General features: G+C 36.5%; 1 protein-coding gene across 1 annotated transcript in view; it reads right to left on the bottom strand.

Moving 5' to 3' along the window:
- The window catches only part of PPAP2B (phosphatidic acid phosphatase type 2B), a 152,422-nt gene extending 144,580 nt beyond the window's left edge, over positions 1 to 7,842 (bottom strand). The window contains exon 1 of the mRNA XM_011941486.1: positions 7,712 to 7,842. The gene's annotated coding sequence lies outside the window, so the exon portion shown is untranslated. The remainder of the gene's footprint in view (positions 1 to 7,711) is intronic.
- Between the last annotated feature and the right edge of the window lie 346 nt (positions 7,843 to 8,188).

The following is an 8,188-nucleotide window of genomic DNA, read 5'->3' as shown; positions in this document are numbered from 1 at the left end:
GTGATGATGAGCATTTTTTCATGTATCTGTTGGCTGCATAAATGTCTTCTTTTGAGAAGTGTCTGTTCATATCCTTTGCCCACTTTTTGATGGAGTCGTTCGATTTTTTTCTTGAAAATTTGTTTAACTTCTTTATAGATTCTGGATATTAACCCTTTGTCAGATGGGCAGATTGCAAAATTTTTCTCCCATTCCATAGGTTGCCTGTTCACTCTGATGGTAGTTTCTTTTGCTGTGCAGAAGCTCTTAGATCCCATTTGTCAATTTTGGCTTTTGTTGCCACTGCTTTTGGTGTTTTAGTCATGAAGTCCTTGCCCATGCCTGTGTCTTCAATGGTACTGCCTAGGTTTTCTTATAGGGTTTTTCATGGTTTTAGGTCTAACATTTAAGTCTTTAATACATCTTGAATTAATTTTTGAATAAAGTGTAAGGAAGGGATCCAGTTTCAGCTTTCCACATACGGCTAGCCAGTTTTCCCAGCACCGTTTATTAAATAGGGAATCCTTTCCCCATTTCTTGCTTTTATCAGGTTTGTCAAAGATCAGATGGTTGTAGATGTGTGGTATTATTTCCCAGGGGCTGTAGTCTGTTTCATTGGTCTATATCACTGTTTTGGTACCAGTACCACGCTGTTTTGGTTACTGTAGCCTTTTCTTTTTTTTTTGGAGCCAGAGTCTCGGTCTGTTGCCCCGGCTGGAGTGCAGTGGTGTGATCTCAGCTCACTGCAAGCTCTGTCTCCCGGGTTCACGCCATTCTCCTGCCTCAGCCTCCCAAGTAGCTGGGACTACAGGCACCCGCCACCATGTCCGGCTAATTTTTTGTATTTTTAGTAGAGACGGGGTTTAACGGTGTTAGCCAGGATGTTCTCGATCTCCTGAAATCGTGATCCGCCCGCCTCAGCCTCCCAAAGTGCTGGGATTACAGACATGAGTCACCGAGCCCAGCCGATCCTCTTCCTTTTATGGGTCTCTAAGTCTGGGATGGTTCAGCCTTGAAGTCTCTTCCTTTTGCTGTCAACATTCACTTCCTAAGGGATCTCCAGTCCTGTGGGTTATATGCTAATGATTTTGAAACTTACATTTTTGAGTCTGGGCCTCTTCACTCTGGTCACAAACTATCTACTTGGTGTGTCCTTTGGGATTGCTATTAAGTTTCTTAAACTTAGCATGGTCAGATCCAAATTTTGTCCCGCAACCTCCCTTCTTTCCCCCAGCTTATTTCTCATAAAGTCTTTGGCATTTCAGTCTATGGCACTCTTATTCATCTCATTGTATGGGCCAAAAATCCAAGTCTTTGATTTCTCTTTTTTGATTCTTTGCACACTTTTCATCTAACCACCAGCAAAATCTCTTGGTGTTAACTTCAAAATCTTTATGTCAAATCTGAATGCCTCTCACCATTTTCACTGCTGTCATCCTAGTGTAAGCTACTATCAGCATTCATCTGGTCTACTTCAATAGTCTCTAAATTAGTTATTTTGCTTACACTTTTGACCCCTTAGACTCTCTTCCACACAGCCATCTTTAAGTTTATAATTCATATCATGTCACTCTCTTGTTCAAAAATTCTCAGAATATATTTGACCTCACTTTTTAAAAACATCTAAAGGTTTTAATACAGCTTACCCAGGATAATCTAGCTATAGGCATTCTAACTACAAATTCCCTCATTCTCCTACTTGTACACACCAATTTAGACACATTAACCTTCTTGTTATTCCACCAATATGCTTTTAGCACTGTCTCAGGACCGTTGCACTAGCTATTCCTTCTGCCTGGAATGCTCTTACCCCAACTATTTCAATGGCTCCTTCCTGTACATAATTCTCAGATGCTACATTCTCAGAAAGACTTTCTGACAATCTATATAAAATGCCTGCCCAACCCTCCCCCATTCCCACTTTCATCTCTGTATTCATTTATTCTGCTTTTCCTTCACAGCACTTATCACTATAAGTGATTACATTATATGTTTATTTTACATTATATTACATTACATTATATATTTATTTGACTCTTTATTTTCTGGTTCTTTCAGTAGAAATGCCACAAAACACTCTTTTCTTGACCTAACTCTAGTCAGACTCCTCTGACCCACTTCCTGGCCTTGGGCATGTCTTCAAGAGCCCAGTTTTAGCAAGAATTCTGCTAAGCCAATTTAGCCAAAGTTCTCCACCCTCACTACCTGACCACTCTTGATATCTAACCAAATTTCTCACCCCCACACCATTCCCTGGGTAATAGCTGATCACCCTGGCCTGCCTTCAGCAAGAATCCTGTTAGGTCAGTTTAGCAAAGAATTACCCCACCCTCCCAGTAATTTTCCATTCATCAACACATCTTGTTCCTCCTCCTTGGCTATAAATCTCTACTTTTCTTTGTTGTATTTGGAGTTAAGCCCAATCTCTGTCTCCTACTGCAAAACCTCATTGCAGGAGGTTCTATAACTATCACAATAGTCCCAAATAAAGTCTGCCTTACTGTCTTTAATAAGTGTCATGAATAATTCTTTTCTCTAACAAAAACTACCACTATAAGTGGTAAATAAGATAGGCTATACTGTTTTGTTCATTGCTACATTCCCAGTGCCTAGAAGAGGAGTGTGCACTCAGCAGGTATTCAATATATCTTTGTTCAATGAATGAATGTGCTTAGAACAAAGCAATGATATACTCAGAGAATCTAGAAACCTTTTATCTGTGGAATAGCTAGCTGTGTAACAATTTAAAAACATTTCAATATTTTAAAAGTAGAGGGTGAAAAGTTTATTAATTAATGCTTTTTAAAACTATTAACAGAATTTTACAGAATTGAAACCCCAGAGTCTTGAAAGGGTACCTAGTCTAAGCCTACATACAAATTAGGAAAAGAAATTGAATTCTTTGATTATTTGTTAAGGTCTTTATTCTTGGAAGGAGAATTAGTTTATTATTTATAGAGCATTTAGAACTTGAAATTACCTGATTTATCTTAAGTTTGTATTAATCATGTCAAAACTTAGTAGTTAATGTTAACAGGATTGTGCCAACAGTCAAAGCATTAACACCCACTTGAGGTCGTTAAAAGTATTATAAAAGGTTTCAAATAATATGTATATTACATAGTTTTGTCAGGGGTTGTTTTAATTCTAATGGACAGCCATAACAGAGATGGTCATCGGTATCTCCTTCCCCAAACGTCACCAGTTCAAAAGTATTCAGTACAGATAGTCACTGAATCCATGCCAGGAGGGAAATAATTGATTTAACTGATCTAAAAGTGTATTTGAGCTTTTTTCAGACAAGCTGTCAATACACACATGAAAGCAAGATTCTAAAAGTGCTGTCAGATCCATAATGTTTATACAGCAAAGCAAACAACCTTTGTTATTCCAATTAATGCATCTACTCATGAAGGAAGTCTGATCCAAAATGTTTTATTTTTTTTCTCAGCTGCACTGAAAATTATAATGTTGACTCATATCGAAGAAATTTAGAAATGTACTCAGTCAGAAAATGAAATTGGATTATGTTAAGTATAATATTTGTTACTAGGGTACCTGCTAAAAATACCACCTCAAAATTATTTATTACATTTCCTTTAAAGGGTTTCAAGTATTGTCACGTGTATCTACTTATCTCTTTGAAGGGGGCTAGGCCTGTAATAGTATTGTCTCAACCTTACAAACCAATGATGACAAATAATAGGAGATAAACTGTGTATAGGGAAAATAATGTGGCAAGATCAGTTTGTTGAGATACCTTGGACAGTGACCTACACAACTTTACAGTAATTACTCTATCATTTTCCCTCTATTGTTCAACTCTAAAACAGGGAGTGGAGTTTGGGAGTTGAATGTCCCAACAACTGAAAAGTACCTTAGTACTTTATAGTCTAGTTCAACACTATTAGTTTTACCAATAAGAAGTGAAATGATCTATTTAAGGACACATTGCTAAGAGGCTAAGCTGGAACATGAACTCAGGATATATATACACATGTACAAATATATACACACAGATAATGTATATATATAGAGTATATATATGCTAAATTCAATTTAGCATATATACATATATACACATATATACATATATGTATGTATACATCTATATATAGACAGACATACAGGTATACATATACATATGTATGCATAGGATGCTGTGATCTTGGCTCACTGCAATCTCTGCCTCCCAGGCTCAGGTGATCCTCCCACCTCAGCCTCCCTAGTAGCTAGGACTACAGGCGCACACCACCAGCCCAGCTATATTTTGTAGAGACAGGTTGTCACCATGTTGCCCAGGCTGGTTTTGAACTCCTGGACTCAAGAGATCCACCTGCCTCAGCCTCCCAAACTATTGGGATTTCAGGTGTGAGCCACTGCACCAGGCCATGATTTTTTATTCTAAATACTGAGCTTTTTCTACTACCTCTTGTGATCATGAATAATTGTTCAGATGAATCCAACAAGATTGGGATATTCAACAGTTAAAATGATTTGATGTTTCAACAAATAGATGACATTTTTTAAAAAGAGTGGGAGGAGAAAACACTATATATTAAAAGAGATGTATTGACAAAATGGTAAGTGTGACTTTTTTGATCCTGATTAGCATAAACCAATTGTAAAACTACATTCCTGAGACAATCAAGGGATATTCACCACAGAGTAGGTATTTCATAACAGTAAGGAATTAGTGTTAATTTTGTTAGATATGATAGTAGTAGTATGGTTGTGTTAAAAAGAAGTGCTTATCTGTTAGACCTATATACTGAAGTATTTGCCAGCGAAATAATCTGGTTATTTACTTTAAAATACTCCAGAAAATAAATTTAAAAAGTGCAGAGATAGATTGGTAAATGATGACAATGTTGATCATCACAGATGCTAAGTTTATTTAGGTTACTCTACTTTTGTGTATGTTTGAAGTTTTTCACACAAAATTTTAAAAATGTAATTATTGAGCTTGTACTTCCTATAAAATACCATAAGCATCCTTTACTTTTCATCGAGTATCCAACTTTTTTATTTTAAATTGGAGACAACCATAGAGGCCCTATATCACGAATCTATAGACTTCAGAGGTGCTAACTCATGCCTCTCTAACCTCACTAATGACTGCTGTGCTGACATGTAAAATTATGCTTTGCCTTTAATATGTGTATATATGAAATAAAACTGCACTCTTCCCTGTATTGTTGTTACTTGATTCTCTAGCTTAATAACTAACCCTTTCTAAAATTCAATTTAGCAAATATTTTTGGAATGATATACCAGGTTCCACTAGGCCCCAGAAACAGCAAGTGGGATATGAACATATCATTTGCATATATAATATGTAAAAAAATACCTATAAATACATATATGTATATATCTATATGTATGTATAATGTATATGATAATAGAATTGATAAATTCTGTATTAGCTATGTTAAACATGTACAATGGAAAACCTAAAAAGAAACATGTAATGAAAAGCAATGAATCATGCTTAATGTCAGAATTATCTTTCTATTCTATTTAAAAATTTACAAAATATAAAGAGGTAATCAAAGAGTATACATCCAGAAAATGCAGAAAACAGGTATTATAGAGGTATGCTGGATAATTAATTTATAAAAATATTGTTATTTTTCTGGATTTGGGGATGTTTGTGGCATTTGTCAGCTTTTATAAATTTCTAGATAGTTGTTTTTCAGTTCAAATACTTTCGTACTCAATTTTGCTTTTTTTTTCCCCCTTAAAGAGGTTCCCCCATACTGAATAAACTTCAGGTGCCACACTCTTTGAATCTGCTTGGATGTCTATGTTTTGTCAGGCACTGTCCCGGGGGCTAAGGATACATCAGTGAACAAAATAGAGAAAAAAGTCCTCTCTTCTTTTGTGAAGTTTAGATTCTAATGGGGAGAAACAGACAAAAATATAATAAGCACGTAAATTAAATAGTATGTTAGATGACTAGTGCTATGTAAAAAAGTTGAGGAGGGTCATGGGACGGAGAGTGCAGGGCAGGGAGCATGAGTGAGATAAAACTGCAATTTAGAGGCCGGGCGCGGTGGCTCAAGCCTGTAATCCCAGCACTTTGGGAGGCCGAGACGGGCGGATCACGAGGTCAGGAGATCGAGACCATCCTGGCTAACACGGTGAAACCCCGTCTCTACTAAAAAATACAAAAAACTAGCCGGGCGAGGTGGCGGGCGCCTGTAGTCCCAGCTACTTGGTAGGCTGAGGCAGGAGAATGGCGTAAACCCGGGAGGCGGAGCTTGCAGTGAGCTGAGATCCGGCCACTGCACTCCAGCCCGGGCGACAGAGCAAGACTCCGTCTCAAAAAAAACAAAAAAACAAAAAAACCCCTGCAATTTAGGCCTGGTGCAGTGGCTCACACCTGTAATCTCAGTCCTTTGGGAGGCTGAGGCAGGAGAATCACTTGAGTCCAGGAGTTTGAGACCAGCCTGGGTAACATAGTGAGACCCGAAAGAGAAAGAAAGAAAGAAAGAAAGAAAGAAAGAAAGAAAGAAAGAAAGAAAGAAAGAAAGAAAGAAAGAAAGAAAGAAAGAAAGAAAAGAAACTGCAACTTAAATAGGGTGGCCAGGGTAGGATTCACCAAGAAGGTGACTGAGCAAAGACTTAAAATAATTGGTTACTGGTAATACCAATGGTGTCTAGTATAGTATATTAGTTTAGTGATCTTGCATTAATGTACTATTTAGGATTTATTTTAGAATATTTGAAAGTAAAATGACCCCAAAGTTTCAGAAGTAGGAGGGTAAAGCAGTAATAGTTGGACCAGCGCTAAGAACTGAACACCTCCCTGGGGCACCGGTCTTGGAAACTGGTACTAAACAATAGTGGTGTGAAACCTTCATTGGAAGATAATAAAATGGGAACATTGCATTTACCAGAACATCTTTAGGGGTGAGACCTCCAAGGGACATGACTCTTAAGGAGATCTAGTCTGATTAACTGTCGGGTTTTCTGTTGCTGAGTAGGAAGAGGCAAATATGGAACCTTATCTGAAGTGTCCAGGACAACAGAGGGCTGAGTGCTGCACCAAGAGTTGTCCTTCTTACCCACTTAGCATTCAACCTTTCCTCTAAATAGAAGTCAGAAAAACAACAAACAGTAGTTTAAATACTTACAAATTTGTAGGATATATTATTGGACTGCCCAAGAAATAATAAAAATATGAAAATGGAATCACAACTGTGACAATTTTTAACTTTCTTAGAGCACGATACGTTCTTTTTGTATAGGCAGCTGCGGTATATTAGGCAGACTGAAGGACAAGTCAGAACTGGGTATAAGTTCTGACTCTGCCACTGTTTAGCCCTGGGAAAATCAGAAAGGGAAAAACTAAATTTTATCATCTATAAAATGGGAATAATAATCTTTCTTTTAAGAAAATTAAATGAGATAATTGTGTTTAAATGAACTTCTTAATCAACAAAGTATCATAGATGTTTCAGATAGTAACAAAACTATAAGGTAGTAAGGTAGTCCACAATGACTATGTAAGAATCATAGTTATGAAGTATATAATAATTTAATTTACAGTATTTAATAACAAATAGTTAAGACAGTATGAAATGCTTTAAATTCTCAATTTACAGTTCGTCTTAATGTAGCTTCAAGAAAGCAATCTAAGACTTTTCAACACCTTTTAACGGGATATTAGAGCAGAAGATATATACATCTCATATGGCAAAAGCAGAATAGGGTTTTTCTTACTCACTTGAATACTGAAGGAATGACCCTTAACCAGATGAAAGCACAGCACAAAAATAACTGGCTATTTTCTCAAAATTGCCAGCTAGGTAGAGTGATTCCTAAATGATACTTCTTGTCAGCAAGAAAGCTGATCTGAAGAATGAACAAAAATAGCCTCTGTTTAACAGCTGTGATATCTATAATTTATAAGCTGTGATCATCTCTCATCAGATTGTCTTGATGTTTGGATGAGAATGAATGTTTGAAATTTCTATATTTAGTACTTCTCAGAAAACAAAGTTTTGTTGTGTCCTATTCTTTTTGATCAATACATTTCAATTTACATATAAACAGTGTTCAAGAGACTTCATGTTTGAGGAATGTGACCTTGAAACGCTACTGGCACGCAGTGCTATAAATGTCTGACTAATCCTTAATTACTTATCCCCAAACAGCAATTTTTTTTTTAGTTTTAAAATTTTTTCTTTGGCAAATAAAAATT

Source organism: Colobus angolensis, unplaced genomic scaffold (assembly GCF_000951035.1).
Source record: "Colobus angolensis palliatus isolate OR3802 unplaced genomic scaffold, Cang.pa_1.0 Scaffold102, whole genome shotgun sequence".
Taxonomy (NCBI): domain Eukaryota; kingdom Metazoa; phylum Chordata; class Mammalia; order Primates; family Cercopithecidae; genus Colobus; species Colobus angolensis.
The sequence above is the reverse complement of the archived record's forward strand: the minus strand, read 5'-3'. Positions and strand labels throughout refer to the sequence as shown.